Genomic DNA, 10695 nt, shown 5'->3' with positions numbered 1-10695 from the left:
AATCCTTTAAAAAAATATTTTGAGAACACTCATCAAGATCCTTCATGTTTTATCATTTGCCTCAGCATTTTCACTTTCTGTAATCCAAACTTTAAAAATATACAAATGGACAAAATATACAATTGCACAAAAATATTCGTTGAACCATTATGTATGTAGTGAAAAGTTGGTAATTACCTAAATGGTCTACAGTACTTTATTATTATTATTTTTAATGATTTTACTTATTTATTCATTAGAGAAAAACAGAGAGAGGCAGAAGGAGAAGCAGGCTCCCTATGGGGATCCTGATATGGGACTGGGTCCCAGGACCCCAGATCATGCCCTGAGCCAAAGGCAGATGCTCAACCACTGGGGCCCCAGGGGTCCCAGTCTACAGTACTTTAAGACAAATACTTAGAGATGCCTGAGTGGCTCAGTCCATTGAACGCTAGACTCTTGTCATGATCTCAGAATCATGAAATCTGCCTCCACATTGGGGTCACACTGGGTGTGGAGTGTGCTTAAGATTCTCTCGTCTTCTCCCTCTGCCCATCCTTCCATCCCTTGTACTTGCCCTCTTAAAAAAAAAAAAGAAAAGAAAAATATTACTTATTAACAGATTATTATACAGCTATTAAATTCATGGCATGAAAAAATAAATATTAAAATAGAGAATTGCTTCTGTTAACTGAAAAACAGCAGGATATAAACCTGTGTATACAGTATGAGTTCAACTACATAAACATAAGCATTATAAGGAAATCTGGAAGAAATATATCAAAATTTAAATTATAATTATCTCAGGGAAACTGGCTGGCTCAGTCAGTAGAGCATGTGGCACTCCATCTCAGGGTTGTGAGTTCAAGCCCCATGGTGGGTGTAGAAAATTATTTTTTTTAAAGGTAAATAAATAAAACATATTCCAAAAATTTTTTTAAAGATTTATTTATTTATTCATGAGAAACACAGAGAGAGAGACAGACAGACATAGGCAGAGGGAGAAGCAGGCTCTTCGTAGGAGCCAGATGCGGCACTCAATCCTGGATCCTAGGATCACGACCTGAGCGAAAGGCAGCCACCCAACCACTGAGCCACCCAGGCATCCCTATATCCCCAAATTTAAAAAAAATATATAAAAATAAAGAAATCATAATTACCTCTTGCTAGTAGAATTGTAGATTATTTTTTTCTTCACGACTATTCTGTATTTTGTGTTTTTTGTAATGCACATACAAAATTTCATACATAATTTATAATTAACATAAAATACACTTCATTTAAAAATAATTTCACTTTTATAAAAAAGAAAATACAGTCCGTTCTGCTGTGAACACTTGTTTTGAAAATGTGAATTTATTTCAATGAGATTAATATGTTATAGGATAATTAGAACAAAATCCAAAATCTTCATTTGCTAATGCACAATGTCCTGTGCCAGAAACCCAGAAACAGTAGGCGAACACAGAAACCGCATCCAATGGAACCCAGCTGCGTAGGATACACAGGAACACATGCTCACAAACAACAGTCATGAATACCTATCCAATAATCAAAGAGAAAGCATTTTCTATTAAGAACTTAATAGATAATTAAATTAAAAATCACAAAATCCTGCAGAAATGGCTCTTCCAAGTGGCTGGTTTAGTGGGTTCAGATCCCACTACAACTTCCAGTCAGTTGTCTGACAAAACCAAAAATGCAGATGAGAAAGCCACGAAAGGATTTCCAGCACTAATACAGAGGTTAATTGAGACAAAGTTTATACATTGGATCAAAAGTTCGATTTCTATGAAACAGCTATTTATTATAAATGCATGCCTCAAAGAACCTATATTCCAAAGTCCCAGGATTTAAGGCTAGGAAAGATGGCTTAACTATATTGTTTAACCTCAATGCCAAACCAAGGGCAATGAGCCACACTCCTCTGCATCTGCTGTTAGATGTGGTGTTTCCATCATATTTCAGATAATCCTCTTTCCACCACTTACAATAACTCACAAGCTACAATTCTTCTACGGGCAAACTTCACGTCTTTCTCAAGGTGAGGTGCCATATTTATTGCAGTATTTATGTATTTCTTAGCCATTTCACATGTGTTAAACTGTGTTATCGTTTTTGTTAGATTCCTCTTTCTAAGAAATGTGTTTTGAAAAAGATTTTCAGTGTTGTCCCTAAACCCATTTCCCAATAGCCCTGTGGATTGCACCATGTACTTTTGCATAGTACAGTGATTTTTTTTTTTTTTTTTTTAGTACAGTGATTTTTAAGGAGCTATGTATTGAGTTACTGCAGAGCTGAGTATCTCTGGCTAGGAAGACACACAAGTATCATTCTGCCAAAGTGAACAAACAAAGTTAATGCAATCCTATTCAGAATTCAAGTTTGAATTATTTCAGATCTTGACAAATTGATAATAAAGTTAATCTGCAAGGTTTTCTCAGCCTTGCCACAATTGACATTTTGGGCCAGATAATTCTTTGTTGTAGGAGGCTATCCTGTATATTATAGGATTTTTGCAGCGCCTGTGGCCTCTAACCCACCAAATACCAGTAGGCCACTTCCTCTCCTGTGACAACCAAAAATGCCTCTGGACAGTGCCAAATGTTCCTTGGTGAGCAAAATTACTTCCTTAACAACTACTGATTTTGAGGGGATGAGCATTGGGTGTTACACTATATGTTGGCAAATTGAATTTAGATTTAAAAAAGTACTACCGATTGATGGATGGATGAGACTTTATTTAAATTAGATTAATGAACATATAGTGTATTATTAGTTTCAGAGATAGAGCCCAGTGACTCATCAGTTGTATATAACACCCAGTGAAGAACTACTGATTGATTGATATCTTTTTAGAGATTTTATTTATTTATTCATGAGAGACACACAGAGACAGGCAGAGACATAGGCAGAGAGAGAAAAACAGCTTCCCTGCAAGGAGCCCGATGTGGGACTTGATCCCAGACCCCAGATCACGCCCTGAGCCAAAGGCAGAGGCTCAACCGTTGAGCCACCCAGGCGTCCCAGAACTAGTGATTTAAAAGAACAAATCTAGGGGTGCCTGGGTGGCTCAGTCAGTTGAGCATCTGATCCTTGATTTTGGTTTAGATCATGACTGTAGGATCCAACCCTGCATCTGGCTCCACACTCAGCATGGCATCTGCTTGTCCCTCTCCCTCTGCTTCTCCCTTGCTCCATCCCCCATAAATAAATTAATTAAAATCTTTTTAAAAATAAAAGGACAAATTTGAGAAGGAGAGGGGGAGGGTTGCCTTATTAAATCAAAACTATAAAACTGTAAGGTCACCTGGTCCAAGGTCTACAGTATCTGAGGATATCAGCTGATCGAGCGTATCTCCTTCGATAATACAAAGTCCTCCAAGGGGAAGGTCATTGGAAGGCACTCAGAGCTGGGTGGCTCTTCTCAGATTGCTAGCTTTGGCCATTCCCTGGACAGGCAATGAACTGGGCAATGAATGGGTCTTGCCCACTGGGAGGAAGTGTGGAATGAAGCGGGACAACTATTGGCTGGTTTTGTTTTTGTTTTAAGATTTTGAAAATTTATTTGAGAGAGCTCATGGGAGAAAGACCACCAGCAGGCGGCAAAAGGCCGATGGAGAGGGAGAAGCAGACTCCCCGCTGAGCAGAGATCAGAGGGAGAAGGGCCTGGGAGGATGGGCGAGGCCGGCCTGACCTGAGCAGAAGGCAGCCGCTCAACGCGCCCCCCGGGCGCCCCCTATTGGATGCTTTACAGGATGGCAGGAGCTCCTGACCAGGTCAGGGGCTAACTTCCTCCTCAGAGAGAACATCTGGCTTGTTTCCCCCACTGGGTGGTTGTCAAAAAGCACGTGGGAAACTATCTGAAAGCACCTAGTAAATGATAAGGCATTATTCATACAAGAGCCTTACTCTTATTGCCACTGACCAGGAACCTTGAATAATAATTTTTGTGATTCTCAGATTCTAATTTCCCAACTATCCCCTCCAAAGAGCCATTCTACTCAGTCACATATAAGATCTCTTGGCTTCTGGGGCGCCTGGGTGGCTCAGTTGGTTAAGCATCTGGCTCTTGGTTTCAGCTGAGGTCATTATCTCACAGGTCCTGGGATTGAGCCCCATGTTCCGCTCAGCCTGCTTGAGATTCCCTCTCTCTCTCCCTCTACCCCTCCCTCCATTCACACACACTCTATCTTCTACAATAGATCAATAAATCTTTTTTTTTTTAAGATTTTATTTATTTATCCATGAGAGACACACAGAGAGAGAAGCAGAGATGCAGGCAGAGGGAGCAGCAGGCTCCATGCAGGGAACTCGAACTGAGAGTCAATCCGGGGTCTCCAGGATCACACCCTGGGCTGAAGGCGGTGCTAAACTGCTGAGCCACCCAGGGATCCCCTAGATCAGTACATCTTAAAAAATAATAATAAAACCTCTATTGGAATGCGAGTGACCTATAGAAAGGTCATAGGTGATCTCAACTCCTTTCCAAAGTTTTTGTGTTTGCTTTTTTGCCAATTGACACTGGCTGAAAGTAAACTTTATTACTTTTATGTACAGAAAATTCAACAGCATCCAATTAGCCCAGTTTGGTGAGCAGTTCTTTAGCCTTTACCTTTTCCAGCTTGGCAATGAGAGCCACCGACTTTTACCCAGGGCATCTGTCATGGTCATTGGTCCTGATGGTTTCCACCAGCTTTGCCGGACTCCTTTGTCTTCTGAGTTAACGTGTGTGTGAAGGCAACAGTGGTGCAGCTCTTCCTCTGACCAGACGCCCCAGCCTGGCTGTCCCTTGATAATCCAGCAGGGAACCCCCATCTTCCTACACAGGGCAGGCAGGAAGACAACCAGCTCAGGGGAGCCGCAGCATGTGCAATCACTGCCGCCTGAGCTCTCTTGTTTTCTACCAACGTGGTGACAGTGTTAACCCCAGATCTAGGGACAGGCGGCCTCAGAGTGGGGAAATCGCCTTTGCCCTCAGCTTTCTTCTCAGCCTGGGCTAACAAGCTCTTCTCTTGCTTCGTCACTGGTCCGTACATGCAGGCTGGCTTAGGCAGTGGAATAGCTGTTTGGGGGTCCAAGGCCTGGGTGAACCGGTCAGGCCCAGGAGGCACTTTCAGACATTTAAAGAGAATAGCCCTTTGCCACTGCAGCCGGATGTGTCAGGTCCGTTTGACAAAGTGGGTGACGCTCCTTTGGGGCTGGATGTTCTGTATGATGCCAAAATTCTTGGGCCTTTTCTCAAACAGGGGACTAACCATCTTCTTGGTCTCCTGCTCCTTCACAGCAGCAGGGGCCAGGGCTACCTTCTTCCTCTTTCTTTTCTTTCAACATCTTGGGTTGCTGGACAAGAGCACCAAAGTGGTTGTTTTGTTTTGTTTTTTTTCTCAATGTATTTTTGAAGGGAGCCTGGACAACCTCTGCCGCTGCAATCTTACTTGTTAAGTAAGAAACTGCTGCATCTCCCCATGACTTGACACATCTCGGTGCTTTCACATGCCTCTGATTGAGAAATGCTGATGTAGGGCCACATGAGAGTGGACCCACCCAGGTGACAGGGTCCCGTCCTGGACAGTGACTCGGGCAAAAGGTGTCCAGGAAAACAGACCGTCATTTGCAAAACTGCACAAAGGGGCAGGGTCTCCATTTCCACATAGACCCGCCAGGTCACAACGGCCGGCCTTCTGGGCCCCAGCCTCACTGCCCCGGACCGCCCAAACTCCCTTGCTGCTTAGTGAGGCCGGAGGCCAGGAAACCACCCCCGGGACCGACATTGCCTTTCTTGTAGAATAACGACACCCTTTACCCTCGCCCCTCAGACTCTGGGTGTGCGCGTGGGCGTGGGCGTGCGCGGGCTGCCTCTGGCACAGCCTATGGCCCGGCCGGCTGGCTGCCCCAGAAAGGCCGTCCCCGCTGAGAGAGCCTTCTGGAAAGGCAGAGGCGAGGGCTGCTGCGGCCCTGCCAGCGCAGAGCTCCGGGGAGTGGCGGCTGCCTCGAGGGCCCAGGCCGCCCAGCCTCTTAGGGGAGCGGGTGTGCAACTAGAACGGGTGTCAAGCTCTTTGAAGACATCTGTCCCCTCCCGGGAGACCTAGAACTGCTCAGGTAACTCTTAGGACCCAGTTAGACGCCCAAGGAGCTAGGAGAGTGCGTGCAACTCGCTTTGCAGAGAAGGTTCAGGCTGCGGGCTGCGGGCTGCGCTTCAAGAGCAAAGTCTCTGACTCAGGAAGGCAGAAAGGGGCAAAGGTGACCCCGGGGCACTGTGGTCCCCAGCGGTCCCCAGCACATCACATTTAGCTCCTGAAGTGTAAGAGGCTTGTTTCAGACACATCGAAGGGGTGAACCCATGCAGGCGGGTCTCCGGGGAGCCAGGAAGGTCTTTCCCCTTCCTCTGTCTTCACTGCAGGAGACAAGGACAAGGGACACTTGGCAGGAGCCGCGCTTCCTGGGGCCTGAGGGCTTGTCAGTGTCTGACAAGTGTTCACCCCAGGATTTTGACACAAATTGCCGAATAGGACCTTTCTGAGATAAGCGACTGCAGGGAGGCCTGGGTGGCTCAGTCAGTTAGGTGTCTGCCTGCTGGTTTGGGTTCAGGTCCTGATCTCAGGCTCCAGAGGTGGAGCCCTAGGGAGAGGGGGTGGGAGCTCAGCAGGGGCGCCTGCCCCTCCCGCTGCTCACATGCTCTCTCTCTCTCCAAAATGAATCAATACATCTTTTTAAAAAATGAAATAAATGATTACAAAATATATGCCACCTCGTTAACAGTCCATTGTTCGGTAAATCATGTAGGGATTAAGATCTCTCAGGTCTGGGTCCCTGGGTTGCTCAGCATCCTGCTCTTGACTGGGGCTCAGGTCATGGTCTCAAGGCTGTGAGGTGGAGCCCTGAGTCGGGCTCTACACTGGGCATGGAGCCACCTTGGGATTCTCTCTCTGCCGCCCCATGTCCCTCTGCCCCTCTCCCTCAAAGTAAGTGAATGAAAATAAATACAAAATTTCTCATGTCAACAGAATTTCTGAGGGTGATGATTGCTACAAAGACATCGCCAACCACTGACTAACATGAATCATGGGTAGTTGTGATGATTTCACTTTGAGTTCCATTAATTTTTTTTTAATTAAGTAAAGTCTACCTGCAACGTGGGACACCCCCTCATGAACCAAGATCAAGAGTCCCATGCTCTGCTGATTGAGCCAGCCAGGTGCCCCTAGAATCCATTTTTTAAGTAAAACGCTGTTTTGTTTTATTTTTTAAAAAGATTTTATTTATTTGACCGAGAGAGAGAGAGAGAGAGAGAGAGAGCACAAGCAGGGGGAATGGGAGAGGGAGAAGCAGACTCCCCATTGAACGGGGAGCTGGATGTGGGGCTTGATCCCAGGACCCCGGGATCATGACTTGAGTCGAAGACAGACGCTAATTAAGAGCCCCTCAGGTACCCCTAAAACTCTATTTTAAAAGAAAACTGGCTGGGGCACCTGGGTGGCTCAGTGGTTGAGCATCTGCCTTTGGTTCACGGCATGATCCCGGGGTCTTGGGATCGAGTCCCGCATCGGGCTCCCTGAATGGAGCCTGCTTCTCCCTCTGCCTGTGTCTCTGCCCCTCTCTCTCTGTGTCTTTCATGAATAAAGAAATAAACTCTTTAATAAAATAAAATAAAATAAATAAAATAAAACTGGCTGAAGCAAGGCAGTATCACATGCTCTTTTGGGGGAGCCTCAGTAACCACGAAGCTCAGAGAAAAGATTGAAGCAGTTTCTTGTCTTGAATTTAAGCTAGAAAACGATGCCGCTCTCATCAACTGTGAACAAGCATTGTTGCCAAAGCCCCCAAGGAAGGCCTGGAACTTTGGCCCTAGGAGGGGGCCCAGTGCCTTATACCGAGTGGTGGGCAAGGGTTGTCTTCCTCTCCAGCTGCAGGAGCCCTTGGAAATGACTGGGGGGAGCCCCGGTGTGGGCAGAGGAAAGGAACTCTGCATTTCCTTCCAGAACTGGGAGTGGGAGGGCCCTGCAAGGTGGAGCAGTAGGCCCTGCAAGGGGGAGGGCTTGAGCGGGACTTGCAGGGAGCAGCAGGCCCCTCAGTGTGGGCACAGTGGGTGGGGGGGACAGGCAGTGTGCCCTCCCTGGTCACAGCCTCTGTCGGGGATCCCCGTGCTCCCACTCAGAGCTCTCACCTGGGGGCGTCGGGCCGGCCAGGTGAGTGTCAGGTGGGCAGAGAGACTCTGACAGCTGCTATCTGCAGGCTGCCTGTTGTGCCTGTCACTGCTGGGTGCCCCCCTTCTGCTCCCCAAATGGTCCGACCTGGACTCTCTTCCAAGAAACAGGGAAATTTGGCTGCTCCCTTGCCAGGGGTCAGGAGCCTGCTAGGGTCACAGGAAGCTGTGTGTGCTATTGGCCTGGGCTTCCTCAGAAAGCCTTCCCGGGACTGATAAGAGGAGAAAACACAAAGGAAAATTGGGCAAAATATGTCAACACAGGGATATGGACGTAAGCAACAGAAAACACCATGAAACCAAGCAGGGTATTTTTTTCCTCTGAAAACTGCTAAGGCCAAGAATTTCCCCTTCACACTAGTTCTGATTTTGGACCAGCCGGCTGCAGAGTGTGTGAAAGGAAGCACCTTGCAGTGCAGAGGGGGCTCTTGGGCAGGATGCCCTGGTTTATAATCCTGCTTTCCTGCCTTTTGGAGCATCAGGGGATTAACTCAATTTCCCTCCCTGTAGTGTCCTCATGTATAAAAAGTCATAACCCTCTCCCTTGTAGGGCTCATAGGTAAAGGAACTCTGTGGGTGGCAGGGAGCTAACTGGGATGAGGGAGAAGTAGGCACTCAGCAAGAAGCACACTGGGCAAACTGAGAACCATGCCTGGCACACGGTAGGTGCTCAGGAGGGTTTATGAGATTAATGAATTTACCTCCTTGCTCTGATGGTCTTGAGGGCAATTTTATAACCTTCCAGTTATGTCTCCAAAGCTCTCCTCCACCACCAAGGACACTGACTACAGTCTCCTTGCATATGTCCTATATATGGTCAGGGCAAAGGATGGACGTTCTTGGTTTCCTCTGTCTCCGACATGAACATGAAGACCAAAGGACCAGCTCCCCTCTGAAACACAAAGAAAGAAAGTATTACGAGAATGATGTGCGTCTGTCTAATAATTCCATCCTGCCATCTCGAAGATAATGAGGCACATCAACATGAAGTCTGGGAAGGTGACAGTATGAATCCCGTAGTAGCTGGAGACGATGCCCAAGGAGAGCACAAATAGACTAATTATTAGCTCAATCATATGCGTTGGTCATTTTAGTAAGACAAAGACAGCTGTGTATGGGCAGTGTAATATGATCCAAACCAAGACACTAGATCTCTTACTAGAAGTGAAGATGCTTCAGGTGGAGGGAGATTTTAGGGCTGCTTCTTTTTTCTTTCAGTTTGGTGTCACTCACATTAACCCACCTTAACCCTGGGGCCAGGTGGAGCGCCTCTGGGTCCTCGGGCACCTGAGCCCTTTTACATCCACTATGCCTTTACACAGGCTGTTCCCTCTGCCTGGAACACCTCGCACCTTCTCGCCTGCCTTTTCAGGCTTTAGCTCAGCTCCTGTGTGAAGTTCCCAGATCCCCTATCCTAGAGTTAAACCAGTCATCTCCATGTATGCTTCCCTTGCATTTAGTAAAATCCCATGCAGTCAGTAGATATTAATTATACAGTCAGAGGCCACGACTTTTAAGGTTCTCAACAGTCCATGCCCACAGGGAGACACCGGAGTGACTCGGAGCAGTTTTTGCTGTATTATAACTAGCTTCTGACCTACTGTCCCTTTCTCAGGCTGGGAGGTAACATGCCCTCATCCTCACCTCCCCCAAAAGACATGCTGGCTTAGACTAAAGTTGCCTGGCAAAACAATGTTGAGAGTAACCACAACTGTACAACCAGAGAAATCATTATAAAAGTATGAAAATAATAAAGTTTGGTAGGAATGTTTCTAATTGCATGTTAATGTGTCTCAGATCTTAACTTTTTCCTGCTCTCCCACCTGACAATGGTGATACATATTGCGTATTCATGGATGTACTTTTGCTGCATTTGCTTTGACCATAGTGACCATATGATGTATCATTCAAACCATTCCCTGTGTCCAGCTTTGACCCATTACCTGCAGCTTCTCTCCGGGGTTTTCCATCCTCATCCTTCAGAGCACTTACCCAGGGTGCCAAGTGAAGAAAGAACATAAAGGGGATGACTGGGTGGCTCAGTGGTTGAGTGTCTGCCTTTGGCTCAGGTCATGATCCCTGGGTCCTGGGATGGAGTCCTGCATTAGGTTCCCAGCATGGAGCCTGCTTCTCCCTCTGCCTGTGTCTATGCCTCGCTCTCTGTGTCAACACATCCCTCACGCTTATTGGCTTCTCCACAGAGGAAGGAGCCACAAGATCCCTCTTCTCCCATCATTAGCTGTGGAGCCCAGCCTCTGAGTCTCCTCAGTGAGCCTGCCTGGTCAATCCTTTCCCACGATCAGGCTATCAGATTCTATCCCAGGACTTGTAATTGGGATTCAGAGCCTCTAGCCAATTCTCTCCTGAGTTCTTGGACTAAGAGACCGGGTAGGGATAAGATGGGCATTTCTGCCATATGTATAGAAATTAGGAAGTCAATCCTAGAAGACAAGATCAATATAAAAGAACAAGCAGTTTGAGAGACCATGAGACATTTAAAGATTGTCCGT

At 46.6% G+C, this 10695-nt stretch overlaps 1 pseudogene; it reads right to left on the bottom strand.

The window, feature by feature from the left end:
- Window positions 1-4558: 4558 nt before the first annotated feature.
- Window positions 4559-10161, bottom strand: LOC112677786 (60S ribosomal protein L7a-like; annotated as a pseudogene).
- Window positions 10162-10695: the final 534 nt, after the last annotated feature.

Source organism: Canis lupus, chromosome 10, assembly GCF_003254725.2.
Source record: "Canis lupus dingo isolate Sandy chromosome 10, ASM325472v2, whole genome shotgun sequence".
Lineage (NCBI taxonomy): Eukaryota > Metazoa > Chordata > Mammalia > Carnivora > Canidae > Canis > Canis lupus.
Note: the sequence above shows the minus strand (reverse complement) of the source record. Positions and strands in the feature narration are given on the sequence as shown.